A 20,848-nucleotide genomic window follows, 5' to 3' on the forward strand; every position below is an offset into this window, starting at 1 on the left:
TGAACTGGAGGAAACCTGAGTGAGTACATCTCTTTTCGCGCTGGATGCACGTTAAACATCTTATATGTACAGGTCAAGGTTAATCAACGTCAAAGTTCTTCAGACATCGAGGAAACATATCGCGACTCGAAGATAAAACGTCAATCAGGTAAATTGTCTAATATAGCGAGCAAGTATACAGCAATAATAACTGTCATACGTCAAAATTTTATTGTACCTGTTGTAGCTACTTGGAATCTTGTAATTGAAGTTAATTGCTCTCAATTACTTACGTAATATATCATTTATACTATTCTGTGGTATATATTATGTTAATATAAAACAGTTAATTATTCTTATGTTCGATAAAATTTTCACATGGCATCGTAAGGCACACGAAATCCATGTTGTAATTTAAACCACGCCAATTACCATGCCTATTTCCACTGAGTTAATCTCGTACGGCATATTATGAGTAAATTATAACATATGTATCATAATAATTTTTCTGCATGCGCATAGCGTTCGTCGCATCCGTACAGCCAGAGGCGCCTAAAGTGACGTGGATGAATTTCAATTAAGGAGCAATTATCTGTGGCCGCGGCATACGTACGCATGAAAAATTCATCGACACGCGGAATTCGTTTTGCGGAATTCATACTTGTCGAGACTTCAAGTTCAATTTCAATGCCATTTGATTCATCTGCGGACCATTAGGCTGTCTATGTCAACGATGATCCATCTTTCTCGGATCTTTCATAACAACTTGGAAAAATAAGACTGAAATACCTCTGTAATAATTGTTGTGAGCTGGTATCTCGACGTCGGGAAAAAATGCACGTCTTTTCCCAGCTCGAACAGCTTTGCACTCCTGATTCAACTCTGTTACAGTATATATACGCTTGCGGATTCATAGCGTTCAATTTGTCATAATTTCACAGAAGTTATAAATTACAATGTCATCATTTTCTTTGTTTTTACATATCAACCGCCGTCAATATAATATATTATATTTTACAATATTAACGTGTCGAGCTTTTGTTGAAAAAACGATTGTTCAAGAATATTTCTGAAAACGTCTGGAGCACAAAGACTCTGCTAATTCAAAAACCCGCTCAACCCAAATTTGGTTTATTTTTACTTAAAAAAGTATTCTCTTTGCGAAACAACATGTCAATGTACGAATCGAAATGTTTGCATTTTTCGAAAGGACCCAAAAACAAAACACAAGTATGGACAAATTTTTTCTACGTATGTTGGAAACATTTTTCACCGTAGCGATCATTTTGAAAAATTTAAACACCTTAGAATTTCCAGAAAAATCATATTTTCAACTGTAAGCAGACCAAAAAAATGCTCTAGCTTTGTAGTTGATGCAAGGGTTTTATTTCAATACAAAATACGAATGAATGAAGTGACAGAATGCAGTAAAATTGGATAAAGATGGAAATATTTGTAGTTTATAATTATTTTTTCATAAAAAAATAATGTGGTAAGAGAGTTTCTGTGTATAAAAGAATTACAAACCAATTCCATCAGACTCCCACTTACAAGGCTTCGGTATTTGTGATAATTCGATTCAGCCAATTATAGCAACTTATAAACCGTTTGTAATTTCACACTAAAAAGATCTCAGCTGTAGATTGAAACCTCGCGTCTATTTCCGATCAATCGTGAGTGCATGGGTAGACCGATCCAATTGGGAACGCAAATCGAGTTTAAGATTGCACATTGCAGCTGGTATTAACGATCGTGAATGCACTATACTAGACTGGCAGTACGCAATGCTGGAATTTAGAGAATTCACTTTCGAAGGAAACTAGTCTGATGTCGATTTTCACTTTCTATCGCGTCACTTATAAAACCGCTTCGCATTATCCACAATATCACAATTGGCATTCTGTTGCATCCCACATTTGTCCAAGCCTTTGAATCGTGATTTCAGTATGTGTCAATAAGCTCGATGTGAGTCACATGAACGAGAATCCGAATACCGGATCATCTCGAAGTAACTTGCCATCATAAAACCCTTACTATGTCCACAGACCCTTGAATCGTGCATTACGTGATTATTAACTTTATCGGTATAATATTATAATCCGTAAAACTATCAACGTAACAATTTCAAATCCATGAAGCAAAAATAGACTAGGAGAGGCTTAGGCAAATTTCAACACCTGCCCAATACCAATGCTAAACTAACAGTAGCATTGATGAGAAAATCTACATCATCTTACGTGACCATTGTTTGCCTCGGCAAGATTTACTGGTAAAAGTATTTCTCTGCTAAAACGTATAATGACTTTGGTAATTCAGTTTTAAGACAGTAATCCGAAGGAGTCCAATAGTATTCTAATCCGAGATTAAACTGTACTTGACCGATGATGATTATCGCTGCCCCGAACTTAACGCTGCAATGTCATAACGCAGCCAGGTCATACTGCGATCGTATTCTGATGGAGATTTCAGTGATAACTTAATAATTTGTCAGAACGTCGTACGTCATAATAAATACGTCAGCACCTGGAAGGACAATACTTGGATCATCATCTCTATTCCTGCCTGCACTTTTGAACCGAGGCCTGAGATTCTGTGATGAAAATAATCGACGCCTGCGCCATGTGCGGCAAGGCGAGGCATCCGTTTCCACGAATATTGTCCGGCAGCATGCCGTGACCAGACTTGCTCAAATACCATCTGACTAACCGACGGTCTGCACGCACTGGTCGTCTATTTATTCGCCTGGGAGATTCCTCGGTCGATAGTTACCAGAGGTTATAACCACGCTCGGCTTCCGCCAAACGTCCGCCCACTTCGGCCCTTACGACACCGAATCGACAGGGGCGCCATGTGCGGCGCATGCGCAGACCTCGAGTTCGACGAGATGGCGTAACACTGGCGCATCGCGATGCGCAGGTGTGCGTGTTTCGCCTCGGCCATTCTTCTTTCTACGCGCGGGACGATCACTGATGTGCGTCCGCACATCCGGAAGCTTATCCATTCACCTGTGCTTATACACACATGCTTCTGCGCTAAGCAGGTACATACATCGTGCCTATGGCGAATCGCCTTGGCTATAGAACGCACGTAATGAAGGTACGTATATTTATATTGCGTTGCGGGTTCTTCATTGCACGGATGTGTATCTTCTACCTAACATTTCAGCCAGCTGTGCCTCGGCGTGGATTTTTATACCTTATTACAGTCTTTCGATACATTCACCTGATCTTCATGCACATTTTAATTAAATCTCTTGCGCCGTTCGCCGTACGGCACCCAGGAGTCTGTTAATTGTACAGTTAGGTACATGCACTGTGTCGATACTACGAATGGCTTCTACTGGCTGCAGTTTACCGCAGTCTTTGACCCGGGGTGTCTGACCCCCGACAGGGCGAGAAATTTCCTTTTTCACAGTTTATGGCTTAGGCGTGGAACAGGGACGGACTGAAGCCGAGAGCAGCGAGTCGAATGAAAAGAGTGGAACAGCTATTGCTTCGAAAATGTTCGATATCAACGCGGCGAAGGTTCGGCACCGCCGTAATGTCAAACTTAAATCGATCATGATTTTAACTGTAATGTGATTTCAGGGACACAGAGCATCTGGAATAACTTAGGATTCATGATTTACATGATCAGAGAATTTTAATATTATATATCGATCCATGCTAACACTACTTCCGATCAAAAAATTACAATACTTGTTGTCATCTATTACCAGATATCAAAGAAAAAAAATAACAGAAAGGATGATGTTTCCACCAGCATTTGTAAATTGAAATCGTTGTGCCTGAGAAAGGATCGTAAAATTAGAGCTATAAGTATCTTGCAATCTTAATAAACGTGTAATCAACGTGTAAAATATCCCATTAGACAAATGAGCAGAAGCACGAATCGTAAGAAGTGTGCAGTCACGACATGTCAAGCGATCAACGACTCGATCTTTGGATTTGCACGGAAATTTAGTTATTCCCTTGTCACGTCCGCTTCCTTTGCTAAAACCTTTGTATCCGGGTTTTACTTACAGCCCGTATATATTCTGATCACTTAATCACGTTGACTAACTCACTCAAGATACTCTCCTTACCAATTGTTAATCGCAGTTCATGCATATGTATTATTCGCTTTTAGCCAAGCCACAGAGCGTAATAAATTCACCTCTGATCCATCTCTCTTTGTCCGGGCACAAGTAGGTAAAACGTAATTTGTATAACGCGCTACTTCAATCCGTATAATTTTATCATTATCATTATATCCGACGCGATGATGTCAACGCAGCAGATTGCAGAGTCTCGAGGCGAAAGGAACGGGTAAATTCGGCGGTTCATCAGCTGCTCACACTCCTCGTCATCTTCCGTTCAACGGTACTCGCAGACGTTAGATTTTTGAGTTACCTTTCCCGCAGTCATTCTGTATCATCTACCAGGAGTTTTCTGTCAAACACGCCGCTCAACTCCAGCAAACAGGCAAGCGAAGCTACGTTTCAAACATCTGCGTATAAGGAGGAAAATGAAACAGGGTGAGTGGCGAGTTTGACAGAAAACTCTCGGTAAAATCGGTGCGACGCGATAGTCGAAGCGATGATCATCGTTGGCCCAAAGAATGATTATTATCTGACCGCGTTTAGTCGGCAGCTCCAAAGTGTGACATGGCTTTGTGGGTCAGCAAGTCCTTTCAAAAATCTGCGCGACGTTCACCTTGCTGGAAGTAGCGATACCAATAATAATAACAACAGGAAGAAGATGGCAGAGCACCGAGCAAACGGTCGAGGGTGAAGCCACCGGACCAATTGGAGCCTAAGACACATGATTCAGCTGCGGGTCTCATGCATGTGGAATAATTTCGGGCGAGGCGAGGCGACGGCAGCCACCTGAGAGTCTCGATGCGGCAACGCCACAGGTGAACGGAACAGGTCGGAGAACCTGACGCGTCACGGGGGTTGGGATAGGAAACTCCCACCGCGTCTCGCGACGCAACTCCGGGCGAGGTGAGCACAATTCACCCGGTTTGCGCAGGCGCGCTTAGAGCGCCGTCGTCGAATCTCCGGGCGAAGCGAAACGCGGCCCCAGCTTACCGAGGCCCAAAGCCGAAGTCCCAAAGTCCGCTTTCCATCGGAAAGGCTGATCGACGCTCGACGAGCCGCGCTCAGGACGATTTCAGTTCACCCGAGACACCGGAAGGTCGCTTTGCTCGTCTCTCGAGTCACCTTCGATTTCTACTCCCGGTTTTTACTCTTGTGGATACGTTGAAAAATATAGGATTGCGACTAGCTGATTCGACTGCTCAACCACGGACTCAAGTTTTATTGTGATATACAGTGTGATACAGTGTCATGGGGATCTAGGAATTTTAAGGTGAGTTTTACCCTGCGAAATATCATATGCAGCATGATCGATCATTCGCTCGGCTGATTCTGGTGCCTGGCAATGGTTGGATCGTTGTTATGCAGAGATTAGTCGTGAATAATTCATACGAGGAATTGTGTGAGGCGGATAATGAATGGATGATTTTTGAATCGCTTTACAAGTCGGCGGGGCAGACGGTTAAGATCGGTTTAAAATCGGTGAACGAAGCGTGACGATGAAAGGCCCACGATCGCGACTCGACTTGACTCGACTCTTGACTCTTGAGAGAAGCCGAGCTGCAAGCCCGCAGGATGCTTATAATACGTGGGTGCCTTTATCCTTCGAGGAATCTCGAGTGTCCTCGAGTGCTTCAAGTCCTTTCCGTACCGAAAATCAAGTTTCTCACGCGTTACGTTATAATTCAAGCTTTCTTTCTCTCGTTACATTTTATCCTCAAGTATGATGTACTAACATCCAACGACCGTGAAAGAGAATTCACAAAGTCGAGGGTAATTTTTTCATTACGAGTATGTTTGTTCTCTTAATCCGATTTTTCGTGGTGATGCGGATCGATCGAACTGCATTTTTGACGTGTACGACAAAAATCATATATTCTACTCTAAGTCGCGGCCATCGTAGAACAACCCGTGAAGCGTATTGTACTACAAAATTATGTATACATGTATGTCATGTATATATCCGCACATTCACCGCTGGGAAAAATGTTAAAAGTTATACGAACCGGTTTGTCGTATGAAAAAACACAAACTGGCCTCTGCTCCTCATTCTCACAGTCGACAGATTCGGAGCAATGGAGCAATGCTTACAGCACTTTTAAATATTAATTATATCATCGATCACAGGATATCTAAGATACCTGAAAGTCAATACAAATATACAACGCCCAACCTGGTCCTCCATGCTTTTTTTCTCTCCACTTTACGCAACCTTAGGCAAATTGAATTTCATTGTTATAAAATCGACGATGAGCAGGAAAAGGTTAACCAGTAGTAGTTGAGAATTTTCTGCTGTATCGTGTTTTCAAAGGAATCAGGTTTGTGGTGAATTCTACAGGAATTAATCTGATAAAAGTAGTCCCTTCTATTCTTCTTTCGGATCCTGGATGACTCTGTTCCAGTAATTTTTATACTGAAGAAACATTTGACCATTTTTGTACTTCCGTTCGTTGTGCACAAAATGTATTGAACTCTGATAATTTTACATGGAAGGATACAGTCGACGTTCTGCTTAAATCGAACTCGGTTTCACAAGTGTTCTTACGTTAATTACTTTCGTCACTAATTTCGTCAATTTGGGTTTTTCAAATTCCACCTACAAATTCAGAAACAGTGACGTAACGAGACGAAGTTGAATAACGAACCGACCGAAACGATACGCATATACACTGCGCTCTGTAATCGATCTACAATCGATCCGATCGAAACCGATCCGTGTACCTACACCGCCATTCATGCAGGACTATAATATTCCATTCGTAATCAGCGTTGACGGTAAAACACACTCTAGGTGCAAACTGAGAGCCGTGAACGGGTCGTCACTGCGGGATTGAAAAAGAACGAACCAACTAAATTTCCATGTGTTTTGCATATGTGTCGCTGCGCACACACATACCTAATTCATACGAGGGTTCTTTCGCTGGCTCGAGGACCGCAAGACATGTGTTCCCGAGTCTCGACACTCAGGCCTCTCTGCGCAGTGAGAATAACTTCTTTTCTAAATGCTGACTTACACATCTCCAAATGTCGAACTCCACGTATCTCAAATGCGGAAAAGGGCTTAACAGTCCCATTCTATAAACGATTCTGAATAATTAAGACACTCTTAACACATTTTCATTTGACGCAGAAATACAGAAATGGCACGGATTTTACGAAATTGTAATAATAAATTCGTATGATTCTTGCTATTTCTTTATTTCTACGTTAAATGAAAATATGTCGGAGTGTCTTAGCTCAAAATAGTTTATAGAATGGGGTATAAGTAACTATTTAGTATGATTGTAGTTGTCAATGTCACATTTTCGGGCCGTTGTTGCAACGTTCAATCTGTTTCTCTAGTCATTTCTACATTTATTCACTGTCAGCGAAACAAGGCCTCAACGTCAATTTATTGTTGCAACAACATCAACTTCTCGCAATATATTATAAGAAAGTATAATAGGAGCGATTTATTACAGTGAGTGATATGGGAAAAATTAAATTAATCAAGGTGTACACACTGTTAAAAATTTCTTTATGGAACTTCCTACACTTTATTGAAAGTTTTATTCGAATACTGAACAGTGAAACCCCCATACATTTACTGTTTATTCAACTTACAAATACAATAAATTTACTACACAATTTACTAAATTCCAATTATTTTTTTACGTTTTTCTTATAAATTTTACTAAAATCAAAAATTTTCATTGTTTTAAGACAAATACATAGTAATTTACGTCACTGTACCGAAATTTGAAAATTTTCAACCTAAATTATCAACTCTTTTATTCAGTAAATGTGTAGTAAATTTACAACCATGTTTAGCAGTTGATGCAGTACAACGACATCCAGAATCTCAATTTCTCTCCGCCTGCGTGCATGGCACAATATATCTAGTTCCACACGTCGGACACGTCCGTGTATCCGCGCACGCGTGCATTCCCACGTGAAATGCAGTCTGACCAGCCATGCGAAGCCGGGTCCAACCCACGCAGGCTGCGTCCGACTAACTTCGAGGGCCCCATTGGCGCGGGGCCCGAAGTCAGAGGCGACTGTTGTCCGCCAGGACCTCTTCGAGCCAGGCTCTGGGCCCCTCGGCTTCCTTCGACGATGCCAGGAGGATCGTTAAACTCACGCTAGACTACACGGAGTGCGGCAGAACAATGCCCCACCGGCAGTGACGTCACCATCCGCAGCATATTCTCGCTCCGTGCACTGCTGCAGTGCATTTGCTGCACCGCTGCAAGTCGTGGGTGCAATCTGACTTCGTCGTTAGGTTGGGTTAGGGTTATAATGCCATCGTGGTATACAGGGTGGTTCAGAGTCTCAATTTTCTATGGAGATTTCCCCGCGGATTTCCGATTCTGGTGGAAATTTAGCGGTGAGGATTCAATCTCCAGCGACTGAAGAAAAGAATCTGTTTACCGTATTTTTATTGATTAGATTTTCACGACATTATGCAATAAACAGTTGAGGGAGGGGGGTACAGCTTGGATGTTCTGAAATCATACCTATTCTTGGGAGTTTTTTTTTTTTCTCAAGAAAATGAAAACACTTGGATAAATTTGAGTATGAGGGCTTTAGTATTTATAGTTTCAAGAATATTTTAGAATTTTTTCATTGAAATTAACAACAAAATTGTGACATGGTGCATACAAGTAACGAAAGACCACGTTTTCAATGCCACAACTATAAATAGTAAAGCCCTCAATCTCAACTTGCTCCAAGTAATTTCGTTTTTTTTTTTTAAACTCAGAAAGAAAAACTTAAAAATAGATATGATTTTAGAACTTTCAAGATGTAACCCTCTCCCCCCCCCCCCCCCCCTCCGCCCCTTAATTGCCTGATGAATTGTGTTTCCATATTATGAGATAGTTTGTCTTGGTTCTGATCATCAATAAGGTCACGGAATCGATGGAATGTCTGATCGTGAATATTCGAAATTACTATTGAACGTGAATGAGAAAAATACAGGTTGAGATAAATTTGTAATCATTTTTGAAGATGATTAGCTGAAAATCGTAAAATGAAAAGAAATGATGATACGACCAGAGTCTTGTTCAAGAAAAAGTTGAAGACTGTAAAAGTAAAAACTAAACTAAACGGAATAACAAAATCCGGCGCAAGAGTCATCGGCTTTGAAAGTTACCACGACAATCGAGTGAATTTTTGGAAATCATTTTGTTCGTTGATATTTCCATAACTAAATTCAACAAACTACAATGAGTTACACAAAGCCCGAACCTGAATAACAAGTAACTGCGATTCTGCTCCGTTGATGTGAAAAGTTCAGTGTGCCGGGAATAAATTGCAACTTGATGAAACCTGTATTCTCCTCTGAGAGGCTGGACCACCCTGTACAAATGCGGATACTCATACGTATGCCGACGTGTATTGCATACGTGAGCTTACCTGCCCGCCTCCGCTGCAACGTGTAGAACTGTATACTCAGTGCATGGTTAGTTTGCGGACAGAGACTGAGAAGCCGAAGGTTGGCTTCGTGATCCAGAGGAGGAAACGACCCTCAAACCCGTTGCACGACGAGAGATGAACAATAGAATCATGAGACGTTCGACAAAACGCACAATGTTTACACAAACGTTTACTACAGAACAACGAATAGTTTTGTACGAGTGTAATTTCATATCACAGGGTGACATGACCACAAATTTATGGGAAAAAAATTTCCATGACATTTCCAGTTTTTCCAGGAATGAAAACCTAGATTTCCCTGACATTTTCCAACTTCTAGTAAATTACTAAAATCTAAATCGTTCAGGTTACTTATTAGCTCTGTATTCGGTTAAAATTCAATTCGAATCGAAGAAAAATATAACGTGAGAAAAAGTCAGTTCGAATCAATTTGTTTTCTCGATGGAAAAAACTAAAGTGATTACCTCAAAAAATCATTTCTAATTCCCATGATAGAAAAGTGACATTTTCAGTTTTTTCCCATCACCAAATTGAAAATCCCCTGACAGTTCCAGGTTTTTCATGAACCATTTTAAATCCCCTGATGTTTCGAGGTTTTCCAGATTTTTCAGGTATAACCACCCTGTTAATCAGGGAAATTCAGTGCTCGGAGACCTCAAACGTTATAATTTAATACCGTCTTTGACCGACCTGCAGCCATTTTGAAATGACTGAGTAAGCGTCTGCGTCTCCAAGGCTGTTTGATATAAAATTGTGCGAAGTGGTGACAAATATTTATCAGTTGACACTCGGAGTCTCCGATTCTTCCCGATATGTCTAAGAAATCGGTGAATATCGGAAGCATCGGACTCTCAGACAGGCTGCGAGCACATTCACGTTTCCGCCTGAAGCTCTCTGCCAGAGTTCATTGCTTCGGACCTTGCTGAGCTCGAACTCTATGTTCCTAACGTGTAAAAGCACGTTGACGAACGGTATGAATGATTTTTGTGAAACTAATTCACGAGGCATCGCCAAACAGCGAGCAAACTCCTTTTAACGCGTAGATTTCTCTTCGATATTCATTTTGAGGACGGGCACAATTGCGTCGCGTTGTTTGGTTCGTATTCGTTGAAGACGTCCGTGCAAAAAGTTGTCACGAAATGATTTTATTCCGTTGCATGTCTGAATCGACGAATCTTCACAATAGTTGAAGTATTTTGTCCCGAGAACGTGAATATCTTACGGTATATAAAGACAGGTACATAATGGCAGTCAATTCCGCGCCTTCAGTCTGCAAATTTTTTTGTTTTTTTCTTACCCTGATCGAGTTTGGTTCAGGTGACTATAATCGCACAGACTTCCATTACAAACCGGTGTGGATACCGATTGAAAGTTAACTTGTTTCAGGAAAGTTGCCCGCAATTCTCGTGTATAAAGCTTTGATCTCGTTAGAAAGTCTAAATATAAATCAATAGCTGATTTGCCGCAACATTTAATACAATCCCTTATTATATGTATATGGGAAGTATACGTGATACGTTAAATTTTTATTAACGGAAAATGAAATTACTGTAATAGAAAAAAAAAAAATTGTCGACCTTCTAGTTTATTGATTTCAAAAAGCTACTTTTATCGCTTTATTACCTCGCATGCAGATCGACTTTCTAAACATTAGCGTCTCTTACGATTCCTCACATCATGTCGTACCAACGTAACATGATTATTATGCAACAAATGCATTACCTTGCTGCACATTTTTAGCCAAATAGCATGGAATTTTTGTAGGCGATGTGGAGTCGAAAATTGCAAGCGTCAGCGAATAATACCTGCGGCACGATTATTGTATGAATCAAATGAAACGCGAATGCAGGTTGCGCGGTTATTCGGTGTATAAATTAGCTTAGTGTTATGAGTGGTAGTTCAGGCAGGCGTTAAACTGCAGTTCAAGTTATAAAACCAAGTACCGTGGTGTTAATTAATGCAAATTGGTCTAAAACCCATTTTTTTTTTTTTTTTTTTTTTCTCTTCTTCCAAAAACGAATCTAAACGATCATTTATCTCCTCTTTGCAACGTTGCATGCACGTATTAATCACCGCATACGATGTAAGTAATCTCTTAATTTCTCTTCTACGGTAATAAATAGTCAAATCGCGTTTTTATCCCCTGCTTGACCCTATAATATTATAATACAACGGTGCGAGCCAGAATTAAGCGACCTAGTAAAGCGACAGTTCGTCAACAAACAACGAACAGTCTCATGGATGCGATTACAATCCATAATTGTTAAAGTGGTACAGGTATAATTGGGCATCGACGGTGTAGTTAACGATTCATTAAAGTCAAAGACGCCGCGTGTCTAGTGAAGCGAACGAATTTTTGTGGTTTTCACCGCTACTGTCGCCGCAATGCGGTGGACACAATAAATGATAATAATTTTGTTTTTACAAGCACCGCCATAATGTCCGGGTGGCCATTTTTGTCACGCACGCATCTTGTTCTCATACATGCAGTAATTAGTACGCAAATCGTATATCGATAGCCGTTATAAAATAATGAAAAATTTATTCCTAAAAGTAATCCTTTCGATCTGCTTGCAGCTCGTAAGAGAAGAGAAACGAAACTGCTAAACGATTATTAGTCACCTATAGACGCTGATTTAAACAGCTTATGTATGTCTTAATAATTTGTACATTTACCGGGCATAAAAACTCTCCTACCTATCGCTTCGCGTTCTACATTTGATTATCAAATTAGTTGTAGTTTATGCACACCTATGTAATATGTACATAACGCAGGTGTGTAATTGATTCTTATAAAACTGTCGAACTTGCGTTTATTAGCATTTAGACAAGCGTAGCCTAATCTTATTACATAAAATCCTGACCGTCGGAACAATAATGGATGCATAGATTGATTTTTCATCTGCAAACTTGACTCGTCAGGTTTACGTTAGTGTAACGATGCAATTTCAGATAAAACTCGTTATTTCGTGGCTTTAAGATTGCCTGAGAGTCAGTAAACCCTAGAAGAGAATTGAAAAACTGATATTCTGCAAATTCAGTCATGGCTTGAAAGTTTAAAGTTCTGAATCTGCGAAATAGTGATTTTTATTTCAACGTTCAATTCATATTCTCATTGTAAAGCTGAGACTGGAAATTCCTTAGTACGATTTGCGGCCAATATTGTTCGCCTTTTAACGACACGGAGATGAAAAGATGGCGGTTCGAGTAGCCGATCCATACGGAGACGAGCGGCGATCGAGTTGCCTCATCCCGTCTTTCAGCTTTCCTTTAAGTTTCTACGGCTCCGATACCTACTGACTGCATTTTAAAGAGGTCGCCGAATATAAAACTCCATGCAGCTCGTCTCTTCTTCGTTCTTTTTTCTCTTTCGACTGGGCGGGCGGGCGTTTCGAACAGGTTCGGCTTCTTCGCGCCCTGAGCGATTGCCTTCGTCCAAAAGAGCCTGCGCTCGCAGCAATTCTGTCGACTCGCTCGACTCGCAGGATTGAAAGTATTAAAATTGTTCCGAGAAAAAGGACCTACCAAATACCAAGGAGATATAATAATCGGATCTCGTTTACCCGGCAACTTTTAATCGCAATAATCATAATGATCGCCGTTCGAACCGCCTCCGGTTTAATTTTCTCCACGAGGGGAAAACGTCGGCCTTGAGGTTTATTCAGTCGTAATCATGTCGCCGCTCGTATTCCTGAGGCTGTCCGATTAATCGGATAACCGTAAACTTCGATCAACTCCATTTTCCAATTGATCGATTAATCGGTTAATTGAAGAAAAAAAAACAGAATATCGAAAGGGCCAATTAATCGGCTGATCGAAAAACCGATTGATTTGATAAAATAATTAATCCGTTAATCTACGAATTATCGATTAATCGCACAGCCCTCGTTCAGTCCTTTATTTTCAAAATGTACGTACGTCGTTCTTGAACCCTATTTTTCCGTCGAGTAAAAGTAATTTCACACCAGAAGGTCCGCTAAAATTTCCCTGCTATACAGAGAAACGGGTTTCTTTATAATACTGGTCGTAAATTTTGCTTCATATCTTTGTTGAACAAGTATATATTTACATTCTTACAAAAATTTTCCACGAAATAACAAGTTTGTGATCGTTTTCGTATCGTATAAATATTTGGATAGAAAAAAATTAGAAGATAATTTAAAAAATTGAATAAATTAATATAAATAATAAAAATAATTTAATTTAACTAAAAAAATTAAATAAAAATTATTATTTAGATTTCCACAGCCATTTGTCAAACCTGATAAGGTTAAAAGTAATTTGTTAAATAAGTGAACACGTTTTTGTGAAAAATATTCTACTTGTCGCGTATGTGCAGCGCATGTATGTCACATTTATGCAATGAACAATTACATTTAAATACACCGCGTTGAATATAACGGTGTGCTCGATTCAAAACGAGCGATTACTTTTAACTCAAGTAGCGCGAATTCCACTGCCATTCGACGGTATAGACCATGCATCGAAAGACTCGACTCGACTACCGTAATGACACGACTCTCACGCGAGCTGCGCACATCTTAATACGACTTGGCTCATCGACCGTTTCCAGACACCCGTAAGATGCGCAGACCGATGACGTCTCGTATTTACGCCTCGTTCGAATTTCAGGTTCACATTTTTTTGTAAAAGTTGAATAAATTTCTTCGCTCGTTATTGCACTCGTCGTTCACAATTTCTCGCCACTTTGCAGATCGCCCAATCAAATATTCGAATTCATCGCATTCCTGTATATTTTCTTTAAACATTTTATGAAAACCATTTTTGTACAGCCAGTTACAGCAAATTTCTGTGTTGCGTCTCGGATCTTTTGCTCTAGGTTAAGGATTTTATCTCGTTTTTTCCTTGTTGTTTCAGTATTTTTGTTTATTTATTTAGTTTTTTTTACGCAATTAACTCATAAATGAATCCGACAGATTTAAAGGGTACGAGAATTCAATTAACAGAGTCTTGAATCTTCGTTCATGTATATGTATACCTTGGCTTTCTCATCGTTATTCTGAAAACTGCATTCTTATTATAAATATTTGTCAAATTATACCGCTTCCTTGAAAGTAATTACTGTATAAAATTTTCACAACTGCACATATCTCATCTTACGAAATCGTTGTGTACCATACTTAGTATATACCTGTAAATCGGTAGTTTTCACCGTTGACAAATGGTACCAAAATACCGATGCAATTAATGTGCGGTAGAAATTCAACTCCTGAAGTTAAAGGGAAAAATGTGAACCATTACGCTGCCCACGACGTACAAGGTAATTCCTGGGAATAAATCTGGATTGAAAAATAACACGCGTGTATTAAACGGAAACGCAGAAAATACCGGCAGGATTTGTGGTACCTTAAAATGGACAGTGGACAGTTAGATGCTTGTTACGTCACCGTTAAGACATGGGGCCGATGTACGGGAATCGACGCTACATACCCGCCATTTTGCTTTTATTACACACTCGGCTTCGCTTCGCGTTTCTTTGCAATAAAAAATTACGCGCCAATCAATTTTCCAACCAATGAAGCGTGCATTAGCTCCGATCAATCGGCTTACGCCGCGTACCGATCGTACCGATGTACAGGTTTTTTTTTTTCTTCCCGGTATATACGTGCTTCGGTAAACGCTAATTTGCGTACATCATACGGTGTATTAATAGCCTCGCGATCTGTGACGTCTAGACTTATATACCGTGAATAACGTTACACGAGTCAACTTTGTCGTGACTGTTCGAACCTTTTGGACCGCCTTGGAGCTTAGATTAGACGAGACTTGGCCTTGATCCCATTCCTCACACCCGACTTGTGCGTTATGTAGAATGATTATTTTCAGATCGATCTACACGCACAATCGCGAGATCGTTAAAGAAAAATCCGGGTACGATCAACTGGACTGTACGTATACGTCTGATCTGGATAAAAGATCGATGAAAGGCGAAGACCGGGCGAGTATAATATGTAAGTGAATGGTCCACGAGTGTATGTATAATAATCGGTTTAAGGAGCGATTTCTCCGGCACAGCACGTCGAGGAATTACCGTTTCGACAACGATCATAAATAATAACTGTTTTCAGCCTCTCGGAATATTTCACGAAAATTGACACGGATTCGTTAAACTTATGTAGGTAGTGATGATGTTGAGAGGCGAGTTTTTTCCGGAGATTATATATATATATATACGTATACTGGACAGTCATATCGTATTCCTTAAAAAGTAAACCGATTTTTTCTTATGTCCAACGATCACTATCGGCACTCGCTTTTTTTCAAACGCCGAAAGAATGATGGCCTGGATTATTCGAAGATGCCGTTCTGATTGCCGAACAAGCCATGATGTAATTTGTACGAGTGTCACTCAACACCGAGGGCCGATGGCCACGGACTTTTCTTGACTCGATATGATCCTGCGAGATTAATGAAGGCGAGGTTACAGAGGCGGATCCGGTCCTCGAGGAACGGTGTAAATAAATTCCAGGCTCAAAGGCTCTGGTCTACTGTGTAAATTCGAACCCGTTTGAATCAAACTTTAGGGAAATCGAAAAAAATCTCACAGAGAATCAGATCAAAAACACCAGAGTTCAAAAATTTTTTTTCCTCAAATTGTTCATCCTTCCATCATTCATTCGCGCTAACAATATCCCTGGAGTTTTTTGTATCGGTTGCTTCTCTTTCTCAAACTTTTTATCCAGACGGTCCAGCCGATTCATTCATATAATCATTTCCCCGAAGCCCCTTGCCACATGAATGACGCACCCTATTTTTACCGAATGCCCAAAACTGACGAATACTCGTAGCGGTTGATGAATGTACATATTGTTTTTCAGAAATTCATTCAACCTGTGAAATCCCGACACGTACCATCCTGTTTTTTATTTTATGAAATGCATACAAACCTGTATAATTAATAATACAACCAATATTTCGTTTGCATTATCACGCTTTTTCAACACAATTGACGATACGCTTTACGAGGAATTTAGAGATAAAAAAAAGAACTAGTCTCGTCGACTATAGGAGACATCTGCATCCAACACTACTACACATTTGTTTTTTATCGCGTATCTCTGCACGCCTTTATTGTCTACATTTATACTGTACGAGTGTAAACCCGCATGTTTGATATGCGTGCCTCATGATTTCACGACCGGTTTCTCGAGTTTAGACAATTTTCTATACTGTTAAACTACGCCGTTGACACGGGTCCCGAAGCGAGATGACGCGTTTTGTGGGAATAATTTTAACGTACCATTATAATGCTGGATGAAAAAAAGGTGTTCGAATTCTCTAGTTTAAGATACATAACGTTCCACTTCGCTTGCTGTTGGATTCAATTTTAACCTAGCTTAATGCAAATTGACATCGAGTAAGACCAGGAAAAGTCTTATATTTCTTCCTCAACTGCCGTATTTTACTCCCGGAAGAAAGTTATTCACCGACAACTCGAACCAATTGACGATATTGAATTGAGCGTGATAAACCGTTTGGGCTTCATCTATCTATGCATTACAGATCTTGGACAGTGTGTCAAATCAGCACCGGAAATCGCGTACATGCTATAATCAATTCTGTTAAATCTGGTATTATGTAACAGAAATGGAAGTGTCGATTTATTCACAAATAGACGAGCGTGTATCAATTGCCGTTCAGCTTCATAGGCATTGCATTGATTGCCATCCACTGCGGTCAACGATATACCTGTATATATAATTATACTTCTAACGTATTTGTTTCGCGCTTTTATTATCGATCGATATTTTACTTGCATCAACCTCGAGGATTGTACAAGAACAGTTCGCACAATTGTATTAAGAATCGGCTAAATACGTACAGTCCTATAAAGTTATTATACTCAGAAATCATCCAAGATTTGGATTCTGAAAGAGCGAGAGATGAAAACAGAATCTTGCAAACGAAAGCCAAACTAGATCTTCCCAAATTTGAATACCCGCACTGCTATTAACGGACTTGAAAATCAACTTTTTGAGAATAATAATCTGGTCACCTTGGCATGAGAGTAACTGAAACTATGCGGTATAGAACAATAAACCGAATGTGAATTAAATCGCCAAGCCCAGACTCGCCGCGTTCTTTATACCTACGTGTTAAGGTTTTACCGAACAGGTAGAATAGAATTGTCAGTCTATGCCGTTGCTCAGAGTATGAGTAATAAACCGCAGCGTGTACGCAGAAATCGGAACGGCGGAGTTTATACTTGCAAAGCGATCAAGCGACACTTTCACTTGCTGCCAACGTCCGATCAGATCGTGTTGACCATTGCGGCTTATCGAGAGTCCAGATGGCCGCCATCGATCGGGGTATGCATGCGGTAAAATAAAAGGCTTCTCAAGCTCGTTCGAGCACGCTGCATACGCCAGACTGAGATCGGATCAGGGATCGTCGTGTCCGAGAAGCCGCAAGAATTTGCACATTGTTTTACTGTGGTCATACCGAGCAATTCAACGTCTCCCATTTGCGTTCCATTTCCCGAACGGATCGGTAATGGTTCCTTGGAAAATACCGCGCTGGAGCGCCAGAAGCAGTTGAATCCCAACATCCCATTAGCGGAAACGAAGCGTTGCCAAAACGTCCTCGACTACATAATCCTATCAACATTGACTGCGACAACAACAATTACCTCGGTGTCTGAATTGCGAACTATCTTGATCAGAGCCAGCTGTGACAAATCTGTGAAAGGAGCCCAGGAACTTGGGAGTGTAATGAACGATGCGACTGTTCGCCACTATTCATCGAACGGTTTGAACACCTGCGATTCGAGCAGCATGAAACAGGTATGCACGTCTGCGTTTGCACCGATCGTGAGTGGGCGCGATATATACAGTGCACGTGACGCGAAATGCGAAACTGCATAAGGAACGGAAAGTTTTCACCCGTTGGCGATAGTTGGGTGCACCATCTTTGGTCACTGCAGTACCACTTGTAGCAGGCCACCTCCGTAAAGCGTGGTGTTCATGAACGCGACTTTTAACTTTTTGTCACTCGATTAATCGTGACTTGTACAACCGGAGTTTTTAGTATTTGGTAGACTAATTATTGTTAGAAAATTAGAGTAATCGTTGTTAACGATTTGTGGTGATAACTTCGCATAATACGATATGAATGTGGCGGTTGGTCAAGTCTACTCTGTTTTTCATTTCAACAAGACTGCAGGCAAAGTCTAGTCGTCGAGTGGTTACAGAAGGAATTGTCCCTGCAGGACACGTAAAAGGACCCCCCAAGTCTCGGGCCCGTTTACCATTCCACAGGCCGTAGACGGAGGAATAAGAAACGGAAAGCAGAAAGCAGGTACACCCTGCCTTCTCAGTAACCCCTGGCACGAAGCCATATGGTTACTATCGTCAGGACGTGAGGCGGTGGGCTGGGTCCCATGAAAGTAAAGGTGCAGGCGGCCTGCAGGCCCCTTGCGTACAAACAACACTCGTCGAATACACGTGTACGCGGCATCGCTCGTCCATGGACGGATGCCAGCTATTTCCTGAATCTCCGATGTGTCATAAAGCATAACGCGAACTCGTCCCAGGCCAGCGCACATCCGAGTCTGCAGGCCCAAGTCTCATGGCAAACGGGTCCGTTTTACGACTGCCGTATATTAGGTGTATACATACAATTTCGCTTCCCGGAAGGCGAATAGTTTGAAATGCAAAGTCGCCCTCTGCAGATCAGCCGTTTTCCGTTTTGCATCTGCTTTTCGTGTCGGAACTTGAAGATGTAGTGTTCACTCGACCTTTTCAACATTACGACCAGCTTTAAGGCGACTTGCCATATCTAATCAGCTTATGGCCAGACTGAAGGGGTAATAGGACTCGGATGTTGCGTTTTAGATACACTTTTGTGCCACGTCAGGCGCTAACACTTAACACTATACAACTGAGTTTTATGGTTTCAACCTGTTCCTGCAGTGGCATTACTTGGGAACTGAATAAGCGGACTTTGTTGCGTGAACTGTTCAGTTTTGTTACGTTATTTGGAGATCAATGTTTTTATAGACTAGACCATTTGGAACGGTTTGTTGATCGGGAGAGTTGTTTAGAGAACATTCTTTGTACTGAGAATTAATTCACGAATCGAGACTCTAGTTGTAAGTAACCACATACTTTTTGTCTGCATTGTCTTAAAGGTTGGTGAGACAGCAATGTCATTATAAATTCGGAAAGTTTGTTCCCGAAATATTTTCAACATATACAAGTTGAAAGCATCTAAAAAAATTATTCGAACGTATTTTTTAATTTTTATCTCCTAAGGTTGAATAGTTTTTCAACCAACCAGGAACAGAAAGCTTTTCGATACTTCATGATAAATTTTGGGATACCTTGGGATATTTTTCGTTTTGATTCATTTTTGAACTGTTCCTCAAATTTTTCTCCAATTGTCAGTCTTATACTGAAATTAGAGGTGTCTGAAACGGTGAAAATAAATCTGAAAATATCGTCTGCGCGATCCAAGGAAAATATTGTTCTTTCAATCGCCAAAGAGAACGCCTGGGTAACAATTTTTCTTCTTCGTTTCTCTCAAATGCCTGAGAATTGTCGCTTTACAAGTGATTAAGAATGTCTTTGGAATGGACATGGATTTTGTAACCCCTGTAATGAGAAGCTCATCAGCTCAAGGCCATCGAACAAAGCGGGGCGAGCAAGATGATGGTGAAATAATTAACGTCCACCCGCATTAAGAATTTCGGGTAATTACTCGCCCACGCAATTGTACTGCCTGCCTTACATCCGAGTTACGTCGTCGGTTAATTAATCATACACATTACCCAGTAGTCATTATTAATTTTCAGCAAGGTCACACCGTCGCAATACGTGCATCATCATCACGATCATCATCGTCACACGATTGCAATTCCTCAACTGTGCGAATCGAACACATTTGCACGCTGCTCCGCAGCGTGAAGGACGCTATTAAAAATCATCCAACGACCAACGGCGCATCGCCATTCATCTCCTCATCCACTAACCGAGATTTCCGGTGTTTCCATGTCCCGATGCCCATTTGCAATGTCGTACGTGACGCGTCGATTCCTGGAGACCTCGACGGCTTCCGCTTATCCTCATGGGCCGCAATGAACGAAACCAAAATCGGTCCTCTCTTACCTTCTCGTCCTGTGACACATCCTTGGATTAACACGTAAACCCTTGTAAACGTGCCGCTCGCCTAGCACTGGGTACAATTCTAGCTCGGCAACTAATCCGGACAGCTTCATTGCGGCAAGGTCGTTCGTTCTATGGTAACCACTTTCCTTTCGTTTCGCGCTGCTTCGGTAGCTTCGTGCCTTGGCGACTCGGTAGCTTGTTTCAAGTCTTAGTGCACTGGCATACCACGATGGGATTCATTGGTATG

The 20,848-nt window shown here is 40.9% G+C and overlaps 1 protein-coding gene across 1 annotated transcript in view; it reads left to right on the top strand.

Annotated features, from left to right (window-relative positions):
* Positions 1–5,064: 5,064 nt before the first annotated feature.
* Positions 5,065–20,848, top strand: part of LOC124409701 (microtubule-associated protein futsch-like) — a 44,719-nt gene continuing 28,935 nt past the window's right edge. Inside the window, exon 1 of the mRNA XM_046887484.1 lies at positions 5,065–5,330. The gene's annotated coding sequence lies outside the window, so the exon portion shown is untranslated. The remainder of the gene's footprint in view (positions 5,331–20,848) is intronic.

The sequence above is a fragment of the Diprion similis genome, chromosome 8 (assembly GCF_021155765.1).
Source record: "Diprion similis isolate iyDipSimi1 chromosome 8, iyDipSimi1.1, whole genome shotgun sequence".
NCBI lineage: Eukaryota > Metazoa > Arthropoda > Insecta > Hymenoptera > Diprionidae > Diprion > Diprion similis.